The 24,421-nt window shown below is 47.0% G+C and overlaps 1 long non-coding RNA gene and 4 other non-coding genes across 5 annotated transcripts; all 5 read right to left on the bottom strand.

Moving 5' to 3' along the window:
- Nucleotides 1-1,536: 1,536 nt before the first annotated feature.
- On the bottom strand, nucleotides 1,537-24,421 carry LOC128628367 (uncharacterized). The gene is made up of 3 exons (XR_008392748.1): nucleotides 24,055-24,421; nucleotides 15,745-15,941; nucleotides 1,537-2,170 (listed from the first exon to the last, which is right to left on the bottom strand). It is a non-coding gene; the product is annotated as an uncharacterized LOC128628367 (long non-coding RNA).
- On the bottom strand, nucleotides 7,407-7,478 carry TRNAC-GCA (transfer RNA cysteine (anticodon GCA)). Its single transcript has one exon. It is a non-coding gene; the product is annotated as a tRNA-Cys (tRNA).
- On the bottom strand, nucleotides 8,539-8,610 carry TRNAC-GCA (transfer RNA cysteine (anticodon GCA)). The gene has a single exon. It is a non-coding gene; the product is annotated as a tRNA-Cys (tRNA).
- On the bottom strand, nucleotides 18,984-19,055 carry TRNAC-GCA (transfer RNA cysteine (anticodon GCA)). The gene has a single exon. It is a non-coding gene; the product is annotated as a tRNA-Cys (tRNA).
- Nucleotides 20,160-20,231, bottom strand: TRNAC-GCA (transfer RNA cysteine (anticodon GCA)). Its single transcript has one exon. It is a non-coding gene; the product is annotated as a tRNA-Cys (tRNA).

A 24,421-nucleotide genomic window follows, 5' to 3' on the forward strand; every position in this document is an offset into this window, starting at 1 on the left:
ATTTGTCCTTCAAGCTGGGACCTAGAAATATGAAAATGAAGCAATTTAATTGGTTTTCAAGTTAAGAAAGTATCAATATTTTCACCTGCATCTTAGCTTTCCCTTGTAGGCACACGAACTATAGCATCTTCACTGAGACAGAATCAAAGGGAAATTGTTTCAGCAGGAATCATGTAAGCACATCAGTTTGTTGAGCAAGTTCCTACCAACTAACTGCTCTCTATGTAAGCAACTACGGGTCATTAGTAAATCTTACTATGCAGTGTTCTCTGGAAAACACAAAATTAAGGTTTTCTTTGTTCTATAAGCCTTTGAAGGGCCTAAGAACTGCTGTTTCATCTCGTTTAAATATTTTGTATATGTACACGATAATTTCAAAATCCATTGCCTATCATATAATTTGTTATTGGTGAGAGTGGTGGACAACTCTTCTACTTACAACCAATTATTTTGAATTACATCTTTAAAAGCTGCATCCATTCCTGAATATAAAACAAAAGGGCATAAATGAATTATAGTATACGGTGCTCATAGCCATCACCACATCTTGTCCACAGTCAGTGATAATTTCATGCATTTCTCTTCACTGATTTTGCATCCCATAAATATCACTTGCAGTCAGCTTCACTCTGTGTGTGGGACCCAGGAATCTTTCGTCAAGTAAGGAAAGTGGAAATATGGTTGAATGAATCATTACTCCTCTATGATGTCAAACCTAAGAAATTAAGGTTGATCCTTCATGTCCAAATGTCACAGATACCAGACACAGTGAGAGCATAGTTAATAATTTCATTAATATTTTTGTACATGGCAAATATGAATCAGGAGAAAGTGTTTATAGATTTTTCTAAAAGAAATTAGTATTCAGAATTCATGGCCTGAGTAAATCTAAAAAAAAATCCTTTTTTTAAACTGCTGAAAATGATTATCAGTCTATAGCAATTATTTCTACAAGCTTAAAAAAATTAGCCTTCGCAGATACCAAACCATGAGGCATTGTCTTATTAAAAACATTCTTGTAAAGTTAATTGTTTAGAGAGAACAAATGTATTTGGGGTGTCTCATTTTATCTAAACTCTCAACTTTTTTCATTTTCTCTCTATATTTTCAATTATGTTTCAATCAAAGATTATTTATCATACATGTGTTATAGAGTACATGAGTATTTTTTCCTTGTGAAATTTTGAAGTAGCCATTTTAACATTCTCATTCCAAACCATTAATATTAATGGCTAATATTCTGCTTTTAATATATCCTTCTGATATGTAAAAAAATCACAAAGTAGGACTTTTCTTTTTTAAGATTTACAGACTAAATAATTAAATGATTAAGTATTTAATTAACAACTACAGAATTAAATAATTAAACATCAGCTTCTACCAACTATTTTATTTAGTGTTATGTATGCAATTGCAACAAATTATTCTACAGTAATTAGAATTATGATGTAATATAACTTTTATTATCTTCCCCTGTAGTCACATTTTTGTAGCTATATGTAGGCTCAAAAAAGATATAATGTTATTTCTAAAAATATCTGGGTAATATTTTCTCAATATTGACATTAACTGTTCATATATTTATTTAACTATTTGAAAGTTCTCATTTATTCCACAGAATCAGCCTTCAATAATTACTAACCTTCATAACCTTCAATAATTATTATAGCATTTCACTTTTGCAATGTTAAAAAATATAATCCTATACACTTCAACAGATTGTTAGCATTGCAACATTAAAAAGTCCATCATCGGATCTTGAGCTTCCAGTTACTGCTAGAATTTGGCACCCCTCACCTGGAAAGCAGGTGTTCGGAGTACCAACCACTGCGGATGCCTTGCCGTGACTCTGTTACTGCAGACCGGTTCACTGGTGGGACAGGGTGGAAATCTATCCAGTTGCCGTCATCACTCACGTTCAGTCTGAGGTGCTGGAAAGGACACTGAGTGCTCAGCTATTCCACTTGGCAAAGGCCAAGGCTGAAGCCACAGAGACACAGGAGAATCTGGCCAAACGCCGGCTGGAAGCCGAAGGTCACCACACAAGCGAAGGTCACCACGCGAGCTTGCAGCTCTCATCTCGGCAAACGTGCAGAACCAGCCACTGGGCCCCGATCATGTTACTGTGACGGCAGATTTAAGATTTCCAAGTGGTCGTGGTCCACCTAGGCTGAAATTATGGGTGTCATTTGTAAATTTTAAAAATCGTTTTATATTTACGTAATGAAAATAGGTTGAAAATATTCTGTATTTTACTGGCAATGGCCACCAACATTCTGAGAAGGATGCGTTTACTTTTTCTTTTCGTCTGTCTCCATTGACATTTATTATTCTTTTCCTGTGCTTTGCTTCCCTCATCCCTTGGCCTCAGATTTTCCACTGTGCTGACAGGCACCTTTTCCATCCACCTCGAAGTCTCCTTGGCTCCCTTTTCTTATTAAGATTTTATTTATTTATCTTTAGAGAGAGGGAAAGAGAGGGAGAGAAATATCAATGTGTGGTTGCCTCTTGTGCATCCCTCACTGGGGACCTGGCCCACAACCCAGGCATGTGCCCTGACTGGGAATAGAACCAGCAATCCTTTGGTTCACAGGCCAGCACTCAATACACTGAGCCATTCAGCCAGGGCTCTCAAGTATTATTTACTCTCTTGGCCTGATCTTGGTCCTGTTTTATTTCCCTGCAAATGATTCAGCATAACACCAGCATATTAGGCAAAAATTATGTGGTGTCAAAATGATCTTGCACATCCTTCAACTTGCTCCTCAAGTTCAATGCACAAGGTTTTATACGACTCTGTAGAGCAATTCTTAGACACACCCATGTTTGGGATATGGAAAATGAAGTGCCAAGGGCCCAAATGACCTGCCTGCCGTCACAAAGATGGCAGATGTTAGAGACAGTATCCAAATGCACGTCTCTCCCGCTGTAAAAGTCAGGCTCAAGTGCACTTCCTCGTGGGTTAGGACTTGCTGACATCAGCTAGAAAAAAAACTCTGGGGATATTGGCGGCATTGAAAGCTGGTTCAGGAAGACCTAAAGCTTAGGGCAAGATTCTTGCACCACCACTAGGGAAACACCTTCCTTACCTGTGGAGAACGTGGTGGTGGTAGGGGGCGCTGCCCTGGTGGGGATGGTTTAGGGAGCTAAGCAGAATCTTAACAAAAACAGCTGCCTCCTCCCAGTTCAGGGTTTCTTCTCTGAAAGCAGGGCAGGCAAACGGCAGAGACCGGCTGCCATTTACACACCAGATGTGTACCCCGCAGTGGGGTTTTTGAGGTGCTCACCTTTCTGGTCCTTTGGGAATGTCATGTGAGTTTCCAGGAAAAGGAATTATAAACCCAGAAACTTAATTATGATAGAAACTGTAATTGCTCAACAACAACAAACAACGGTTTCTCTTCTGGGAATACATCCAAAGAAAGACAAAACACCAATTCTAAAGAATATAGGCACATATATGCATCCCCATGTTCATTGCAGCATTATTTACAATCGCCAAGATATGGGAGCAGCCCAAACATCCATCAAAAGATGAGTGGGTAAAAAAGCTGTGGTACATTTACACAACAGAATACTACTCGGCCACAAAGAAAAGAAAAGAAAAGAAATCTTATCTTTTGCAACAGCATGGATGGAAATAGAAGGTATTATGCTGAGTAAAATAAGTCAGACAGAGAAAGACAAATCTAAAGAACAAGATGAAATAGGAACAGACTCACAGAGTGCAGACCGACAATTGATGGGGGTAGGACAGGGGAGGGGAGTCTTGGCTGGTTGAGGAAGGGGGAGGGAGAGATGGAGAAGCCCAGGTTGGTGGTCACAGAACAGTCACGGGGCTGTGAAGTGCGGCCCGGGGAACAGAGTCAGTAACACCATAATAACTGTGGATGGGCCCGCTGGGTGCTTGAAGCCGCAGGGGGACCACTCAGCACAGCCCATGGTTTTCTAACCGCTGTGCTATGCACCTGAAACTGATACGGAACAAGAATGAGTGCACACTATAACTGAAAAATATACCTCTAAAAAAACATGGCCCCCAGTTTTGAAGATGCGGAGGCAGCTTTGGGAGGAACAGCCACTGGCCACAGCCGTGGTGGACACCTGGAGATTTACCCACATGCTCCTCCTGGGCAGGAAGTGAGGGGGAGGAACTGCAGCCACACTGGGGAATCCTGAGCCCTGCGGATACTGATAACGAGGAAGGGGCTGCAGCAACTTTGAAGGTTCACAACAGCACCAGTTAAGGGCCTAGAGCGAATTCCATTGTGATGGAACAAAGGATGCCAAAGTAGCACGTAGGACAGGACGCTGGAATCAGAAGACCGCCTGTGAGCCGGAGGGAAGTAAAAAAAAAGTTAAAATGTTGGAAGAAGCCTATGTTATCTAAGAGGAGGGTACAGTTTTTGGTTAACCACAGGCTTCTGGAGTTTCTAGTATAACCAGAAAAATAGAAGGCATAGCATTTATATTTTCAAACTAGCAATGGAGCATAATGACATTATAAAGAAATCGCAATCAAATAAAAATAGAGAGAAAAACACAGAAGGGCTAAAAACTGAAAGCACAAAATAAGGTGGTAGATGTGAATACAAATACAGCAGCAATTACACTGAAAGTAAGTGAATTGAATGCCCCAGATTAAAAGACAAAGATTGTCAAATTGGGTTAAAACATCACTAACTCTATTCTCTTTACAGAAGACATCTAACACACCATCTTCATACCAGACCCAACAGGGGCACTACAAAAAAATGTATAGGCTGATCTGACTTATAACACAGGTGCAAAAGAGATAAATTATAATCTAACTAAATACACGGGGATGGGCAAAAGCAGATTTAGAGTTGTTCATATGGCAAGTGATACGTCTATTAATAAATAGTAATGCAAGAATACGCTGAGCCCTGGTCAGTTATCCCGGTTGGTCAGAGCACCATCCTGATACATGAAGGTTGCGGGTTCGATCCTCAGTTCAGGGCATGTACAAGAATCAACCAGTAAACGCATAACCCAGTGAAGAAACAACAAATCCCTGTTTCTCTGTCTCTTTCTGTCTCCCTTCTTCTCTCTAAAATCAATACATAAAGAAATTTAAAGAAAGAATAAACTCTGTTTTGCGTATGCATAACCGAAAACCTACTTTAGCCCCTCCCTGAATAAAAATGATAGGACTCCAAGACCGAGTAGGATTGACGTCTAGAATGTGCAAAGTGTGTTTAGTTTTATAAAAAGCAACATATGTAATTCACCATTTAATACTGGACTGAAGGAGAAAGAGTATATGATTATCTCAACAGCTTCAAAAAGGGAGGGGCTTGATAAAATTCTGCATTCATTCACAATAATGTTATTTTATTTTTATTTATTTATTTATTTTTTTAACGATAATGTTATTTTAGAAAACCAAAAGGAAAATTCCTTCATTTGGTAGAGACCGTTTACAAAAGCGAAGTCTACCACATGGACTTAATGGTGAAATCAAAAAGCTTTTCTTGTGAAATCCTATGGTCAATGCCTTTATTCAGCATTAGACTAGAGTCCCGGTCGGTGTCATAAAGTGAGAAAAGGAAATTAAATGTATAAAGAACGGATAGAAATGCAAGACGTTTGAATTTTTAGAAGATATGATCACATACATGAGAAATCTAAAAGAAGCAACAAATCACTACAATTAATGAGTGTTTGGCAAGACGACTACCATAAGCCATGCATCCTCTTATGGCCTTTAACTTGGCAAAACCTCAACCTCCAAAATGATACCCTGGCCCTCAGTGGTCTGGTTCGGTGGGTTGGGTGTCATCCCGCAAAGCGAAAGGTCGCCGGTTCCATTCCTGATCAGGGCACCAGACCAATGTTTCTTTCTCACATTGGTATTTCTCTCCCTCTCTTCCTCCCCCACTGTCCCCCCTCTAAAATATATAGAGAGAGATAGAGATATATGGATAGATAAAAATAAAATAAATGGTATCCTAGATATTTCTGCATGTAAAATTTTGAAGTCTAAGTTAATAAATCTCTTTACTGTCCTCTCAAATTACACTGAACTCGTATGATCCCGTTCCTTATGTTCTTATTAACCAGCATTTTAGTTCTACCTTTTTTTTTTTCACAGCATGATGAATTTCAATGTCTCCCCTCTGGAGGAGAGGAGGTCAAGCTATGTGTTTTTGGAGACAGCCGCGAGGTGATCTGGGCCAGATGAGCAGGGCAGAGGGGTGGCCCCGGTTCCTGCAGATGGAGGCAGCTGGTCCAGGTGGATGAGGGGGGCAGCCCCAGGCAGCCTAAGCTCAGTCTGGGTTCAGGCCGCTGCGGTGGCCTTCTCTGCTGGGTCCACTGGCTCATTGCTCTGGAACCCTGGCTGGATCTGCCTCTGGGTCTCCTCCTCTGAGTCACCGGCACGGACACTGCTCCTGCTGATGTGGAAGCTGAAGTGTCCTTGAGGGTGTAGAAATGGTAGCGGGCCAGCCTCGGCTGAGTCAGTGTGTCCTACCATCTCGCTCGATGTACAGACCACAGTGGGGCCTTCCCAGACCATGGCCACCATGTCTGGTGCTCAAGGAGCTGACGCAGGCTGGGCAGAAGGGCTTCCTCTGCGGATCTCTGTGATGCTCAGCAAGGACACTCTCTGGCACCCAAGCTGGGGTGCACGGGCAGGCAGGGGCCCAGGGGGGCTCCATCACAGCCTCCGCAGCAGGGTGCAGGCCCTGAGAGGCTGCTCATGCCGGCAGGCCAGCGGTGCCGGCTGAACACTTAGGGGAGCCTGCGGCCAGTCCTTCCTTTTAAAAACCCTTGTAAATGAGACATTGATATTGTGTTGTATGATCAGGGATTTTAGATTTACTTACGTATCTTACAATTTCCTTGTTCCACTTTCTTTCTTGTAACTCAGCCCTCCCATCTGGGATCATTTTTCGTTTTTCAAAAGTATATATTTAAAATTCTCTTTAGTGAGAGTCTGTTGGTGGTGAGCGCTCAGCTTTGTCTGTCCCTGAAGAACAGTTTAGCTGGGAATAGAATTCAGAGCTGACTCTTGTTTCTTCTCAACACACCCGGTGCAGCATTGCGCCACCTCTGGCTTCCTGGGCAACTGCTGACAAGCCGACCAGCAGTCCAGCTCTTGTTCCTCTACAGGGGATCTCAGATTTCTCTCTGGCTACAGTGAAGGCCAGGTCCGCAGCCTCAGCCAGGAGATCACATTCACACTGGAGAGCAGGGGACCAGGCCAGGGGACAGTGGGAAGATCAGAGGACTTGGAAAAACACATCACCTGAGCAGAGAAGCCCTGCTTCTGGGTGGGATGGGTCCCCCTGCTTCTTCACCATTTGCAGGAGGACTCAGAGACCACATTCAGCAAGAGGAGAGAAAACTGAAACTCCTTTGAGACCTTTAGAGACTAAAATGCTAGGGGGCACCCAGATTTGAACTGGGGACCTCTTGATCTGCAGTCAAATGCTCTACCCCTGAGCTATACCCCCTGCCATACCAGTGGGGCCCGATGAGCACCTTTTGCTTGTACAGCCACACCCAGAGCTCCTGCCCCAGATGCCCCTTCCGCGTGGCTTGGCTGAGTCACCAGACCTGCTTTACTGCTAACTTATCCCCCCACTTTGAAGATGCCACAGGTTCCCTCCTCCCACAGCCTCTTCACTGTCAGGCCCTGGAGGGGGCAGTAACCTGGGGAGCAGCCGCGACAGCTGGAAGAACTGACAGTCACGTCTGTGTAGTGGGTTCGTGCTGAGCACCTGAGAACAGACTCCAAGTCCCTGTGGCCAGATCCAGCCTGGAGCCCCTCAAAGACGGGGCTCCCAATATGCCAAGGTTGTACCAAGGTTGTACGTTCAGTCCCCAAGGTCATATGCAAGAATCAACCAATGAATGCATTGCTAGTTCAAGAACAAATTGATCTCTCTCTCTCTTCCTGTCTCTATCTGAAGTAGTGGGATTGGTTAACATGAAATATTATGGGTCTTTACTCCAACGTGATGGGTGTCCTAGGAAGAGAAGAGACTCAGGCTGAAGACAGAGGCAGAGCCTGGGTGATGCATCTACAAGCTGAGAAAGGCCCAGGGTCACCAACAAACACCAGAAGCTGGAGGGAGGCCAGGAAGGGGCCTCCTCTAGCGCCTTCGGAGAGAGCCCGGCCCCCCTGACACCTCCATTTCAGACGCTGGCATCCAGGGCTGTGAGACACTACATTCCTGTTGTTTATGTCACCTGCGGTACTTTGTTGCAGAAGCTACAGGACATGCTCATTAGTGATAATCTACATCACCTCCTGTTAGAAGAACTGGCTCAGGTTTTGTGTCTGGACTGGACCATGGGTGATACTAAAGTTGGTCCCATTGGGGTGCCAGGAAACAGACCCTGGAAGGAGGCTTTGGGGATGGATTTGGGCTTGTCCTTGGCCTTCTCGGCTGTGCCCAGTGCCTGACTGGGTCCTGAATCAGAAGAGATGCCATAAAGGGGGGACTAGAGTGCCTTCTCCATTGAAGTGACTTTGTCAGTTCAGCTCCAGGAGGAAAAAGAGACTCTCCGAGGGGGCACCCGGATTTGAACCGGGGACCTCTTGATCTGCAGTCAAATGCTCTACCCCTGAGCTATACCCCCTCTTATTAACAGTGGTGTATAATTAATACACTTTACACCTCCACTCACACACAGGCTGTTGATTCTGACTCAGCAGAGTTGCTAGTCCTGCTCAACTCTACTTGTAACTCTTAGGCCATAATTATTCTTTTTCCAGAAAGGCACCCTCTCTTCTGAGCGCCAGCTTGAAAGGTCACCGAGGGTTCCATCTGGGGCAGCAAAGTCTGTACCTTGCTTGGTGTATCAGGCGGAAGATGAAGCCCAGGGGAGTTTCTCTGGGCAGCACGGACTCAGATCTCTAAGGCCCTTGAACTTCAGCTCTGACTTCAGCTTTCTGTCCTGTGTGTCCTGCCCTCACTGCTCACGGCTGCTTCCTGTTTGTTCTTTAGCCATCCCCTCCAATCCATGATGACATACACTTTCTAGACTGTTTCTCAGGATTTCTCTGTCATCACCAAGTCCCTGTCTCCCTTGTGCTTCCTCCACATGGTTCAGAGGCTTGGGAGCTTCTAGGGCAGGTGCGTCAGGATTGATGGCAGAAGGACTCCGTCTTAGATACAAACTAAAGGAAAACCTAGCAACCTCGGATGACAAATCTTCATTCTATCTTGCAGGTTCAGAGGTTCGGAATCTGGGGGTGGCTTTGCTGGGTGGCTCTGGCTCAGGGTCTCTCAGGGGCTTGCAGGTGCGCTGTCAGTGGGGCTGCTCACCTGAGGGTTGGCCTGGGGCTGGGGGACCAGTCTCGGTTCTGAACACGCACCCACGTGCTGCTGGAGGGAGGGCTCCGCTCCTCACTGGCTGCAGGCAGGAGGCTTGCGTCCTTGGCACAAGGGCCTCCTGACACTTAATCTCATTTACAAACACCCTCACCCACACACCCAGAGCAGTGTGGGACCAAAAATCTGAGTACCACGTGGCCCAGGCAAGGCAACACATGAAACCAACCATCACGTGTGGTAAGAGTACATTCGGCTTGGTAAGAATTTGTCACCCTGTTTTCTGGAGTGGCTGCACCATGTCACCTTCTGACTGCTAAATGTGAGGGATCCGTTTTTTCCAAGTCTTCACAAAGTCCTAAGAAGAGCAACCTCATCTTTGCGTCTCACGCTGTCCCTTTAAACTTTTCTCAGTGAAACTTTTCTTCTCCAGGTGACTTTAATGACCATTCTTAGGTAACAGAAAGCCCCGGGGTGGCAGTCTGAATTCTGTCACCAGGGTGTCTGGTCCCAGGCCATAACCAGTGCTCTGAAACTGACTTCAACTTCTGTCCTCCCTGAGAAGTGGGAGAGTCGGCACGTGCTCCTTGGTCTCCCTGTCCCCACCTGGCATCCATTGCTAGCGTTTAGGCGGGGAGAAGGATGGGAAGGAGGAGAGGAAAGGAGAGCTCTCACTGGGTGAGTTCTAGGTGAAACAGACTCGTTTTCTCCGGGCTGGAGAATGTCTGAAGTTACTCCTGGGGCATTTCCTGGGGGCATCTCCTCGGGGGCATCTGAGGCCTCTGCTGGGACACCCGACCAGCTCCACAGCCTGGCCGTGCATTCTTCTCCTGGATTTCCGGGATCTGTGTTCCAACTCCCTCTGTTAGGGTCCACGACCCTGTCCTCTTGCAGAAAGTTTGAATCGTTCCAGAATGCCTCTCTCCTGTGTGGCCCAGGAAACCCTTGTGTGCCTTTTGTTCCCACCCACTCGGGTGACACCTGCTGATTCCAGAGAGTGGCCTGGCCTCTCTCTATCCTCAGAGTCGGGCACACCTCACTGCAAATCCCAGCCCCAGGACATGGGACCCAGGCGGGGATCAACATTGGAGGAGAACGCCCCAACTCTTCCTCTGCTGAGGAGTGGTCCTCACAACACAGTCTGGCCAGAAAAGGGTGTCCGCACAATACTCACGGATCCCCAGCCACCTGGCACTCTTACACCTGGGGGAGGGGTGAGTAATCTGATGACCAGAGGGACTTTGGGACGTGCCCAGGGCACTCTGCCCCACTCCTGCCTTTGGTGCCTGAACCTGTTTCATCCTGGGCTCTCAGTTGAAACTACCTTTAACTGCTTTATTTGGGTACATTATAGGAGTGCAAAAGTTTTATTTATCTGTTGCAGTATGAATGGACGTACTAGGAATGTTTCCTGTTGCTTTGCAAATGATGCCGCAATGAACAGATTTGGACACGTCTCTTGATTCACTTCTGCTGCAGTTTCACCCCTGAAATGAAATTCCTGGATTGTAGGCACACTTTTAATGTTACTATCACAGTGTTATGTAATTGTTGTAATTTTACTTTACTATTTTTATTGCCCAAATTTCCTCCAGAGTGAGTGTACCGATTGTACTCCCATTGCGAGCAGATGAGAACACCATTTCCCCCACCAACTCTTGATCTAGTAAAACATGAATGTACCCTAAGTTTTGGGAGGGGAGTGAAAATGGTGCCTCTCTATTGTTTTAATTAATTTTCATTTCTAGCAAAATTGAGCACCTTTTCATAGATTTATTTGGCATAGAAAACCTCTTCTGTGAATTATTGAACCTGTCTTTTTCTATTCTTTTCCTGGGCTATATTTTTCTATATAGAAATTTTTTTTTAAATAATTTTAAGGGGTGGGCTGGGATGGGAGTAAAAGACAGAGAATTGTCCTTGAACAACAATTAAAATAAACATAAAAATAACAAATTTTTTAATTGAAGTAAAAAACATGCAGAATTTACCATCTAAGCCATTTTTAAGCGGACAGTTCAGGAGTGTGAAGTTTGTCCGCATTGTTTGTGACAGACCTCCATGACCTTTTCATCTGGCTCATATTCCGGTACGAATCCATTCTCCATTTTACATGGCTGCAAAATTCAAAGTCTCTTGTTTAAGGAATTTCTCTTGTCTTATGAAAATTTAAATTTAGATATCGAATTTATCTTTTATGATTTGTGATTTGGGGGCATGTTAAAAAATCCTTTCCTGGGCCATACAGACATGTATTACAGATGGGGTGTTTGTGGCACCCCCAAATTAACACGTCCAGGGGGGTCACTTGGGAGGTGATTAGGGTAGAACTCTCCGGGATGGGATCGGTGCCCTTGCGGGACAGGCCCCAGAAGAGCTCTCTCGTCTCTCTGGGCGCGTGAGGACACAGCAGGAAGACAGCATGTCCGTGACCAGGAAACAGGTCCTCACGGGACACAGGATGTGCCGGTACCTTGATCGTGCACTTTCCAAACTCCAGACTGTGAGAAATAACTTTCTGTTGTTATAAAACCACCCTGTCTGCTCTATCCTGTTGTTTTGTAAAAGGGATCCAGTGTGGCCAATTACTAAGGTCAGTAGGTTGTGCCACTGTAGGGGACTATGTATTGGAACCGGTGGACTGTGCCCGCTGCCCTGGCGGTCACCACTGACTCTCCGTGGGGCCTTGCAAACACCTGTGGTGTAAGTCCCTGCTCTTTTTCAGAGCTAATAAAACATTCTACTAAGTGGACGAGTTACCCTGTTCTCACTTCTGTTCGAACGCCAGGAAGCTCAGCGCTAAGCTTTGTATTCAGCAGTGGTAGCCTCTCCCAACCTGGGCTCAGGAATATTTACTTACCTCCTCTCCTAAACAACCAGACCTTGCTTTTCCTTTTTCCTTCAATGTGTAGAACTGCGGTAAGACACACATACTATTTTTCAGCATGCGGTTCAGTGGTGTCAACTAATTCATCATGGTGTGCGACCATGGCCACCATCCATCTCCAGAAATGTGTCATTTTCCCAACAGAAACCATCTGGACTGACCAACGACTCCGCCTCCTCCCACCCCCAGCCCCTGGCTCTCGTGATTCCTTCCGTCTCCATGACTTGCACCGGCTCATACACAGCAGCCCTTGCCTTTTTATACCTGCTCTATCCGCTGGGCTTTTACTGCGTCTTTTATTGCGAGCTGCCTCAGATGCTATTTTTTCTTTGAAGGAAGCTTGGCATACACAAATAAAATCAGGATGGTGGTAATTACACACCGGAGAAGCACAGAGGAAGCCTAGGACAGACTTCCTCTGCCCCTCCAGCAAAGGAGTATGGCTGAGGAGGTAAAAATGAAAGGCACAAGGAGGGTCACAGGAGAGACACTTAGGTCTCTAACACATGTTGAAAATTTACATCCCACCAGACTGGGCCTGTGGGATAGCCTGGAGCTACACTTCCACCGGAGCACAAGTCAAAGGGCATAGGGGGCACTTGGATTTGAACTAGGGACCTCTTGATCGATAGTCAAATGCCCTACCCCTGAGCTACACCCCCAGCATTATCCTTTCTTAGTAAAGATACCTTCATAACCGCAGTCTTTCCCAAGCTCTGCTCTTACCATCACCTGTCTCCCTGGGGAGCTGCGTGAGCCGCTGCTCTGGGCACCCACCTCCACACCTGTCAGAAGCTGCTCCCTTTTATCAGGGTCTGTGTACTTAGTGTTTAGACTTATTATGATGATTATGACTGGTCCAGCTGGAATTCTACCCATTCTCTTAGTATCTAAGATGTTTCTTAGATACTGGCTGGTGTGGCTCAGTGGCTTGACCGACAGCCTGCAAACCAAAAGATCGCCAGTTCGATTCCCAGTCTGGGCACATGCCTGGGTTGCAGGCCAGGTCCCCAGTAGGGGGCATGTGAGAGGCAACCACACATTGATGTTTCTCTCTCTTTCTCCCTCCCTTATCTTCTCTCTAAAAATAAATAAATATTTAAAAAATATATCTAAGATGTTTCCTTCCTCCTTTCTCTCCCTCCCTTCCTCGCTTCCTCCCTCCCTCCCTCCCTCCCTCCCTCCCTCCCTCCCTCCCTTCCTTCCTTCCTTTGTCCCCACCTCCCACTCTCTGTTTCAGTTTCCCTTCCCAGGGACCAAGGCCTGGGACCAATCAGCAGCTCCCAGGGCAGGCACCTGACTAAAAAGCTGCAGCCCAACTCTTTGCACTTACACTTCTCCAACCCTGAGCCAGGTCTTCATCTGCTTGGGGCTCTCTCAGTTACGTGGTAGTATTGGGTAAGATTTCTGCTCTTCAGTTTAGATTATTCTGAAGTGCGATTGGCCTACCCCGGCCAAGGAGGACAGTTCTTTGGCCAAGGGCATCTGAGGAGCTAGAACCTGCATACACGCCCTCGAGGCCACTTGTAGGAGAAAGTAGGTTTCTCAAGCTTCTAAGACGCCACATGGCCTGGCATGTGGCAGTCGGCCTTTCTTTAAAAAAAAAAATGAGTTTAGAGTGTTGGCAGGCAGAATACCGCCAGGCTTCTAAAGACCTTGATGAACACAATCACACGTCGTTGCCCAGTCTCATTATTTCCCTAGGAGCAATTCCTTAAAGTGAACATACCAGGCTCAAGACCAACCCCTGGAACGGTGGTCCAGGGCAGCGGTCCGCAGCGGTAACTCAGTGCTGATGGGTCTCCTGTGCTGGCCCCTACACTGTTTCACACCCCCCCTCCTCGCCTCCACAGTCCTGCAATGTTACAACCTCCACTCGGCCCCTCACTGGAGTGTTAACAATCAGCTTCAGAAAAGCGTCCAAAAATTCGGAACTGGCACAACCATCAAGGTGCGGAGCGTGACTTCGGGACTCACAGCCCCAGACCCTGACCCCGGTCTGACCTGGCTCGCGAGACCTCCCTCACCAGACTCTCCAAGGCAATGCTTAAGCCAGAATGCCCTCCAGGTTACCCGGGAAACCAAATGAGCTATCAGAGGGCTGCTTGGCGAGGCTGCAGCTGGAGCAATGGAATTGAATCCTCTGGAGGGTATTTTCTCAGGCCCAGAAAATTTGTATGAGCTGTTCCCGTTCCAAAGTACTGTCCGTTCTCGAGAGCCCAGAACATCTACGTGCACCAAGCTGGGGACCTCAGCGTCCTCACTCCCTGCAGGTCACTGAGTGCTCTCACTCTGTGTCCAGAACACGCACATCCCTTCTCCTCCACCCGGTATCTCGGCTCGGTGACCTGCTCTGTGTGTACAAATCTTCATCCACCAATGGAGGGGTGGAAGGTATAGAATTTAATTTTTCTACAAACCAGTGTGACCTCTGATTCGTGTCCCATTATGCTAAGTGGCAGAGATCTAATGTCCCAACCCCTGTGAAACCCCACAATTTGCCCCGTGTTGCAGCTGAGTTCTGAAGGGGCTTTTTAGGGTACTGCAGCCGTGGGCGGGCGGGCACTGGTCCTCCATGTTGTCTCGGTCACATTGTGAGTGCAGGACCTTCTGATACCACGCTGGGGTCCCCAGCATCTCCTGCTCGGTTCCCTGGCACTGCCAGCATTGGCACATCCCCTATGGCTGTCCTGTTCTGGCACAATGTTTTCTGCTCTGGTGCCAGTCTCAGTCCCTGAGTCGCCCAGCACACAGATTGTTGGAATTTGAAAGCTGACACTGACACTGTGCATTCTACAGGGTCGTCCTTTCCCTGCAGTTACAGGCAAAAGACTCACCTGGGAAGATGGGGGGAGGGGCTGGATAGCAAGCCCTAGGAGGCTTGGTGACCACTACACCTGCACTGTAGGAAGACCCCCCCATCCCTCCTCCATGACCCCACTCCTCCTCACCCTTCCAAGACAGCCGTGGCGGGGCCGCCCTACAACCGAACACTTCCCACGAGCTGTCTCCTTTTGTCTGCACATCAACCCTCTGGAAAGGGGCGATCATTATCCCCGGTTTACAGGTGGGGAAGCTCAGAGAAGTTCGGTTCTCTGAAGCCCAGGACAGTCCGACTCCAGAACTGAAATCTGCGACCACGTTGCAAGAACTCTCGCTACAACACAGATCGAATCCGATCTCTGTCTGCGAGGCAGCGTCAGATGAAACATCAGCCAGTTCCTTCCTGTCTGATTTCCCTTCTAATACATTCGGGAGATACCAGTTCACCTCCGTGGTGTTAGGCTATCTGGTTGCAATACAATTAATTAGGTCATAGCTCACTCTTACTGACAGTCCCTTCGGAGAAGTCACTTTGAGGGTTTCTGCTCATAAACATGTCTATTCATGTCACTTCTGATGGCCAATGCTACCCCTGGGTGCTGATTCTAGTTTCACTTGTACAGGGTGGTAGAAGCCTCCAGTTTCATCCCAAAATATAAATAAAAGTGTGAGGACCCCCAGAGAAGCAGAGGTAAGTGCCTTCCCCCGAAGAGCAAGGCAGGAGCCCACCTGGCCTAGCGGCTGGTGCCCGCCAAGGTGCCCTCGTCTGTCAGCGAGCCCTGTGATGCTGGTGACGCTGCTGATGAGCCAGAAACGACAGGGGCCGGTTCTGAGTGTGCGCCTGTGTTTCTTCTTCCTTCTCAACGAAGTCCCTTCTGGAAATGTCGGCCATCTCCGTGGCACTCAGACGGGTCAGGACTTTCCCCCTGAAACACCAGTTCAGTTTCTTAATGCAAAATGCAAAACTAAACCAAGCCAGAACCAGAAATGAAAACAGTGTTTTTTAATTAGCATAGTTTCCTTCATTGTCTATAAACATATGTATCTACGAGAAAGAAAATTTTTTCCCTGTTATTACGGAAAATCTCAAATACAGAAAAAAGTGGTGGTGTCTATATGTATATGTGTTGGGGTTCTCCGGAGAAACAGAGCCAATTATATATATATATATATTTTTTTTAACTTGATTTATTTATCTTTAGAGGGGAAGGGAAGGAGAGAGGGAGAGAAATATCAATGTATGGTTGCCTCTTCTGAGTCCCCTGCTGGGAACTGGCCTGCAACCCAGGAATTTGCCCTGACTGGGGATCGAACCATGGTCGCTCGGTTCCCAGGCCCGCGCTCAATCCACTGAGCTACACCAGCCAGGTTATATATTTTTTTATATATACACATATATACATAATTTTATATAACTGATCATATATAGATACAATTTATATAACCAATTACATATATAAATTTGGTATAACTATATATAATTTTATATAACTGATTGTATATAGATAAAAATATATGACCATTTATATATAAATGGGTATAACTATATATATGAGTTTATATAACTGATTATATACATATAGAACTTATGTAACCAATTATATATCATTGTATATTATTTATATATAGAGAGAGAGAATAAGGAACTGGCTCATGTGATTACGGAGGCTGAGAGGTCCGTGGCCTGCCCTCCGCAGCCCCACGAGGCTCCAGCCAGAGCCTGAAGGCCCAAGGACCAGAGTGGATGCTGTGAACCCCGGTCCAAGGCAGAAGACCGCTATCTTGGCTCAAGCAGACGGGCAGAGAGCAAGTGGGCCCTTCTCCTGCCTTTCTGTTCGGTTCAGGCCCTCGCTGAATGGCTGACACCAACTAATCTCATCCAGAAACGCCCTCACAAACACACCCCGAGATAATGTTTAACCAAATACTTGTGTGCCCTCCTCATGATTGGATGGCGCGCCGAGGTGTTAACTGCATTGTAAGCTTCCCCGTCAAACACGCACCTCACGGCTTTCCCAGGCATTGGTGGAACTTGCTTACGCCCTCTATTTCATTAGGAGCTGCACAGGGTTTTATTCGAATTCCTGATCTCTACTAACTCAATTTTTTAAATAGGCATTTGGTTCTGCGAGAATATAGTTAGTACAGAAAGTACAGAAGAAACGCTTGATTCTGTCCTTTTCTTTGTGAGTTTTCAGAATGATAAATTGCTGCCTTAGCAACAACCTTCAAATCTGACTAGTCGGAGCTTTAAAAAATATATACCATAGTGAATCAATGGATTTTTTTAAATGCATGTTTTATGAGTTTCAATCAATTGCCCTTGGTCTTTTTCATCCTCAAACTGTCTCATCTTTGGCTACTGGGAGCCTGTTTCATAGGCTCCTATGCCCACTGAATGAGGCTCCAGCAGGTCTTGGAGAGTTTCCTTGTTTTCTGTCTGCTGTGAGTGTGTGTTCGCACAAGTAAAATGAAATCTCCAGGCTGGGTAGGCTGCGGAAGTAGGTGTCGTGCCCAGTCTCCGAGGCGGAGGGAGGCGGACCTCGCTGGAGAAGTGCTGGCTGGAGCCCCCCAGACAGGAAGGCAGGTCTGGGCTGGGGAGAAGGCAGACTCCCAACAGCACAGAGTCTTTGGGGAGGCCCCGGCAGAACTGGGAAGGCCTGGCTGCAGGTCCTGGGCTCAGCCCCCAGGGGGACGGAGGCCTGGGGAACTGTCCGCCTCCATGTGGCCTGAGCAGACCTGGGTGAGGCGTGAACCTGAGCACCCATCACAGACTCGAGACCCCTGCAAAACACAGCAGGAAAGGGGAAGACAGGCCAGAGAGACCCAGGCTGGGTTCCCCACCCTTTCGGTGGGTGATGCCTCATGTAACTTGGTTATTTTTAAGCTTTCCATTGCATTTGTGAAAATAAACACTGGAATCTCAGAATTCACATGGCACAACGCTCAAAAGGCACAAAAGCCGTGCAGTGGGAAGAAACGGCCCCTCAGCAGGGGAACGAGTAGACAGGCCGGGGAACATGCAGACAGCGGGCCTTCCAGAGCGCTGCGAAGGAGCGGGCTGACGAGCCACGAAAAGACGTGGAGGGACCCTCACTGTGCATTATCCCTGAGAAACGCCAATCCGAAGAGGTTACATATTGTATGACATCCTGGAAAAGGCAAAGCTACGAAGACAGTCAACAGATCGGCGGTCGTCAGGGGGTGGGGTTTTGAGGAGACGCCCGGGCAGAGCACAGGGGATTTTCAGGGCTGTGAAACAGGGCTCAGTGCGACACCATACTGACGTCTACATGCCGTCATACGCATGACGACAGAACGCACACCTCCAAGGGCGAACCCTAACGTCGACTATGGCCTTGGGTGACAATGACACGCCAGTGGCTGACCCACTGGGACATGTGCCACTCTGGGGAGGGACGCTGACAGTGAGGAGGCTGTGTATGTGGGAGGGGCAGGGGTCTATGGGATCTCTGCATCTTCCTCTCAACTGTCTGCGAATATAAAACCAAAAAACCCATCATAATAAATAAATTAAATATATACAGTAAAAATTCTCCCTCTCACTCATCTTACAAGCCTCTCCTGCAGGAAACCCATGTTCATGCTTTCTTTTGTTTTTCTTTTGTAAAAGATTTTCACCAAGGATATGTTTTTGTTGTTCTTAGAGAGGAATTGTGGGTGGGGCGGGGGTGGGGGGTGGGGAGAGAAGCATTGATTCGTTGCCTCTGTATGTACCCTGACCAGCGATTGAACTTGCAACCTAGGTATGTGCACTGACTGGGAATCGAACCTGCAACCTTTCAGTGTCTGGGATGAGTCTTCCACCAACTGAGCTAGATGATCTGTATATGTGAGTCATTAAAGCATAGGCTCTCCCTGACTCTTTACATATAAACATAAACGGCAGCATAAAGCACACGTCACCAGGAAACCCAGCAGAGTAAAGGTAAATTTGGGATAATAATAGGGGGCACCCAGATTTGAACTGGGGACCTCTTGATCTGCAGTCAAATGCTCTACCCCTGAGCTATACCCCCTGCTGGAATGAATGGGCCTCCTTAGGACTTCTCTATGGGGGAGCCACACCCAAGACACCTGTCACAACTATGACACCTAATATGCATTAAGTGCTTATAACAAGTGAGGCAAACTATTCTAAAAGCTTCATATAAATGCATTTAAAAATGATTTGTGATAGAACTACTTGGACGCGCACCACCGTCACCATCCTCATCACAGATGACGGTGACACAGGGGACTGAAGCAACTTGCCCCCAATCACAAAGAGGAAGCAACGGAATCAAGAAGTCAATAGCCTCCACTTCATCCTGCTCCGACTCAGCTGCCCTTGAGGATGGGTGCCAGGGCTCTGCTGCCTCTGGACCAGTGCTTCTCCCCGCCCCGTGACAACCAGCAGTCTCTCTCCACACCTTCATAATGGAGTTGCCCAGAAAAGCAGACGGGGGACTGAAGCCTGTGCCTGGCAAGCATCCGACAAAGGCTTCTGGGGGCCAGAGCCCTTGAACTGAGCTGATCTACATTTGCAAATTCATTGGCTTTTATATGACAATGCCTTCGCATGGCACAGAATTGAAAATGTACCAACTAGCACACAGGGAGAAATTAAGACGGTTATTACTGCGGCGATCATTTTGCAATATATACAAATATGAAATCAGTATGTTTCACACCCACATTTCTACAATGTTCCATGTCAATTATATTTCCATAAAACTGAAAAAAATTATGAAGTGAAAAGCAATCCCTTCGGTCTAGCTAACGCCCATGAGAGCTGGGACGACCTGCTCTCTCAGCAACTTTCCAACACAGACCACAGTGCTGCTAACCAGAGTCACCACGCCGCACACCACACCCCAGCAGTCCTTCATCTTAGAACTGAACTGCCTTGGTTTCCTCTCTTGTGAGGTGGGGACCCCTGATGAAAACTCCTATCTCACAGGCTTCCTGTGAGGATGAAATAGGAATGTGAAGACACCTCTCGACAGAGGGCACAGAGGCAGGAGGGAGTCCCTGTGCTGCAGCAGGACAGGGTGGGTCCCAGTTTTATTCTAGAGGGGATGTTGGAGCCACCCACCAGGGAAGGCTGATGGGAGCCTGAAGTCTGGGCAAAAGCGACACACAGGGGGCACCCGGATTTGAACCAGGGACCTCTTGATCTGCAGTCAAATGCTCTACCCCTGAGCTATACCCCCAGCAATATATACTTCCTCACACCTCCATACTTATAACGCCACACCCAGACCCTATAAACCATCACAGCCTCTGAGTCTTCTGCTTCATGTCTGTCACTCCAAACCGGCCTTTCTCATGGGAACCCCAACCCATAATTGATGCTTTGGTCACAATCTTTAGCTCACAGCGGGAGACAGCAGGGACCCTCCTGTTGCCTAGATGAGAAAACCCAGGTGGTCTGGACCCCTTCCCCACCCAAGCTCTGGGTCTGAGGGCCTGGTGCATCTCACCTACTTGTCTTTCGTTCATCCATCCTTTCTTTCTGTCCTCCTTCTCTTATTCATGCTGTGTTTCCTCTTCCTGACTCTCCACCCTCCTCCCCACCCGCCCTCCCAGCCTACCGCCCAGGCCTCCTTAGTCCTTCATTCAGTTCAAGTTGTGCCTTTTTAAAACTGCTGACCTGAGATACGAAGGAAAGACAGGCCTCGTCCACAAAAGGTGGAGCATTGATCCCCCAAACAAAACCGAGGTCAGAAGCCGAGAAAACGGTGACGATAACAACGCAGCTTTGGAGGACTTGTCCTAGGAGATATTAGGCCACTTACTAACACCAGACCAAAACAGCCCCAAGGACTGAGCCCCTGGAAGGTAGACCTGCAGGTCCACCATAGTAAATGTGCAGATTCAATGAAAGACGGCCACGACCTACCTGCTTCGCTGCCCTGATGCCGGCCTGCGGGCGGCCATGCAGTTCCTCTCTGAGACACTCACACTTGCCTTGTTTGCTCCATGGTGTAAAGACCAGGGCTAAACATAAATAGGGCGATGATGGGCGACTCCTTAAACTTTCTCCTTTTTGCTTCTCTACAGTCTCCAATTTTATTGCATACAATGTATTACTTTCAAAAATTAGAAAAACCAGTGAAGGGCTTCTGGCCAAGATGGCGGCATAGGTAGACACCTTGTGCCTCCTCGGACAACCAAAAGGAGGACAACAAATTTAAAAACAAAAAACAATCAGAACTGACAGAAAATCGAACTGTATGGAAGTCCAACAACCAAGGAGTTAAAGAAGAAACATCCATCCAGATGGGTAGGAAGGGCGGAGTCCAGAAGCTGGGTGGAGAGGACTCGAAGCAAAGCAGCGGGTGGAGGACTGGGAGGTCCCACATTCGTGTGCAAATAAACCGCGAGGAATAACTGGGGAGTGAGGCAGACTACGCAACCCAGAGTTTCAGCGCCGGGAAATAAAGCTTCAAATCTCTGACTGAAAAAACCTGTGGGGGTTGCAGCACCTGGAGAAAGTCCCAGCATCACAGGAGAGTTCGTTGGAGAGACCCACAGGGTCCTAGAAGGTAAACAAACCCACCCACCCGGGAATCAGCACCAGAAGGGCCCAATTTGCTTGTGGGTAGTGGGAGAAGTGACTAAAAGCCAGCGGAGAGCCTGTTCCCTTTTGGACACCTCCCCAACATACAGCGTCACAACACAGCATTGCCTCACTCGAGTGAGCCCCTAAGGCTCCTCCCCTCACTACATAACAGACATGCCAAGACCAAAAAAAAAAAGATCCAAATGAAAGAACAAATCAAAGTTCTAGAAAAAATACAACTAAGCAATGAAGAGACAGCCAACCTATCAGATGCACAGTTCAAAACACTGGTGATCAGGATGCTCACAGAAATGGTTGAATATGGTTGCAAATTAGAGGAAAAAAATGAAGACTATGCAAAGTGAAATAAAGGAAAATGTACAGGAAGGCAACAGTGATGGGGAGGAAACTGGGACTCAAATCAAGGGTGTGGACCAGAAGGAAAAAAGAAACATTCAACCAGAACAGAATGAAGAAACAAGAATTCAAAAATGGGGAGAGGCTTAGGAATCTTCAGGACAACTTTAAATGTTCCAACATCCGAATCATACGGGTGCCAGAAGGAAAAGAGGAAGACCAAGAAATTAAAAACTTATTTTAAAAAATAATGAAGGAGAACTTCCCTAATCTGGCAAAGAAATAGACTTCCAGGAAATCCAGGAAGCTCAGAGAGTCCCAAAGAAGGTGGACCCAAGGAGGAACACACCAAGGCACATCATAACTACATTACCCAAGATGAAAGGGTGGCAAAGGGAGGCAAGAATCTTAAAAGCAGCAAGAGAAAAGAAGACAGTTACCTACAAAGGAGTTCCCATAAGTCTGTCAGCTGATTTCTCAAAAGAAACCTTGCAGGCAAGAAGGGGTTGGAAAGAGGTATTCCAAGTCATGAAAGGCAAGGACCTACAACCTACATTACTTTACCCAGCAAAGCTATCATTTAGAATGGAAGGGCAGATAAAGTGCTTCCCAGATAAGGTCAAGTTAAAGTTCATCATCACCAAGCCCTTATTATATGAAATGTTAAAGGCACTTATCTAAGAAAAAGAAGATAAAAAATATGAACAGTGAAATGACAACAAACTCACAGTTATTAACAACCAAACCTAAAACAAAAATAAACTAAGTAAACAACTAGGACAGGAACAGAATCACAGAAATGGAGATCACATGGAGGGTTATCAGTAGGGGAGGGGGAGGGGGAGAAAGGGGGGAAAGGCAAAAGAATAAGTAGCATAAATGGTAGGTAGAAAATAGACAGGGAGATATTAAGGACAGTATAGGACATGTAGAAGCCAAAGGACATAAACTAAAGCCAGGAAATGCAGGTGGGAGGAGGTGTGCAGGGCAGAGGGGAATAAAGGGGGAAAATGGACAACTGTAATAGCATAATCAATAAAATATATTTTAAAATAAACACAATAAAAAGACTATATATATATATATATATATATATATATATACTGTGTATTACCTGTGTATATACTGTATGTATACACACACACACACACACACACACACACAAACCAACTTCACAGGACCCTAGCCTGTGGAGTTGGGAGAGCTTCTCTGAGGAAGTGACATTTCCACAACACCTTGCAGGATAAAAGGCAGTTAGTTAGCCCAGGAGGTCCAGGCAGTGTGGGTGGAGCCTGAGCCACCACCTTGGGGAGACCAGGATGCTGGAGTCAGGGACACCGCCTTCTGTGGGTTACATAGTGTCTTCCCACTTAAGTCCTCCCAGGATCCACAGAAGGTGACCGTACTTGGAAACAGGGTCATTGCAGATGTAACGAATTAAATGACAATGAAGTCACACCAGAGTAGGTGGGCCCTTAATGCAGTGTGACTGTTGTTTATGACACACAGAGATAGCAACGCACATGGAAAAAGCCAGTTAACAATGGAGGCAGGCACGGCAGTGATGTGTCTTCAAGCCAAGAGACGCCAAGAGTACTGACCCCCACCAGAAGCTGGGTGAGAGGGATAGACCAAACTCTCCTTCAGAGCCTCTACTGAGAACCAACCCTGAGGGCACCTGGATTCGGGACTTCTTGCGGATGCATTTCTGTTGTGTAAGACCATCCTCCAGTTGGTGGTACTTCGTGATGGCAGCCCTAGGGAAACTAACTAATACCCAGCCCAAGATAGGGCTAGAGAGGCAGGCAGGGCCTGCGGCGCCCTCAGGATGTTCTGGATTTTACCCCCAAGTCTCAGCACCCCCCCCCTCAAGAATTTGGAACTGCCTTCTCAATTCTCATCTCTGGCTGCAGGTACCCACCGGAGAACAAATATGAACTGAGGGACCTTCTGGAGGAAGGGGTTGGGCAACACGCATCAAAAGCCTTAAAAAAAAAAAAAGAAGTCCATGTCCTTTGACAGGGCAAGTCCACCTCTTGGACATAAGTAGACAAATACCTGAAAATATTTTAGGGACCAGAAGAGGTCCGGGGCATTTCTCAAAGTCCACCCACCTGCACGTGGGGTAAGTGCATCTGCCCCTGGCTTAAGCGACTGGAGCTTGAGGACAGTTGTTAAAATGAACCGCTGCCGGGAAAGGGTTTTTATAAAGCCTGACTCTCGGGTAAATTCCAGGGGCCCTCCCTTCTTGGTCCCCGCGACTCCGGCACTGCTTTGCGCTCTCCGGGTGGGGCTCGTCTCAGCTCCGTCGCACTCTGCACAACCCTAAGGCCCTGCCTTTGTGTCCACACCGCCTGGTTCCAGCTCTGCATCTGCACAAAGCGCGGGCCCCATCGGGCGAGGCGCGGGAGGAAACAAGAAAGCGCGGGAGGAAGGGCTGGTCCCTGGGGCGCAGCAGCACGGTTCCGGTACTGCGCCCGA

The sequence above is a fragment of the Artibeus jamaicensis genome, unplaced genomic scaffold, assembly GCF_021234435.1.
Source record: "Artibeus jamaicensis isolate MK-2021 breed Jamaican fruit bat unplaced genomic scaffold, CSHL_Jam_final contig_718, whole genome shotgun sequence".
Classification (NCBI taxonomy): Eukaryota; Metazoa; Chordata; class Mammalia; order Chiroptera; family Phyllostomidae; genus Artibeus; species Artibeus jamaicensis.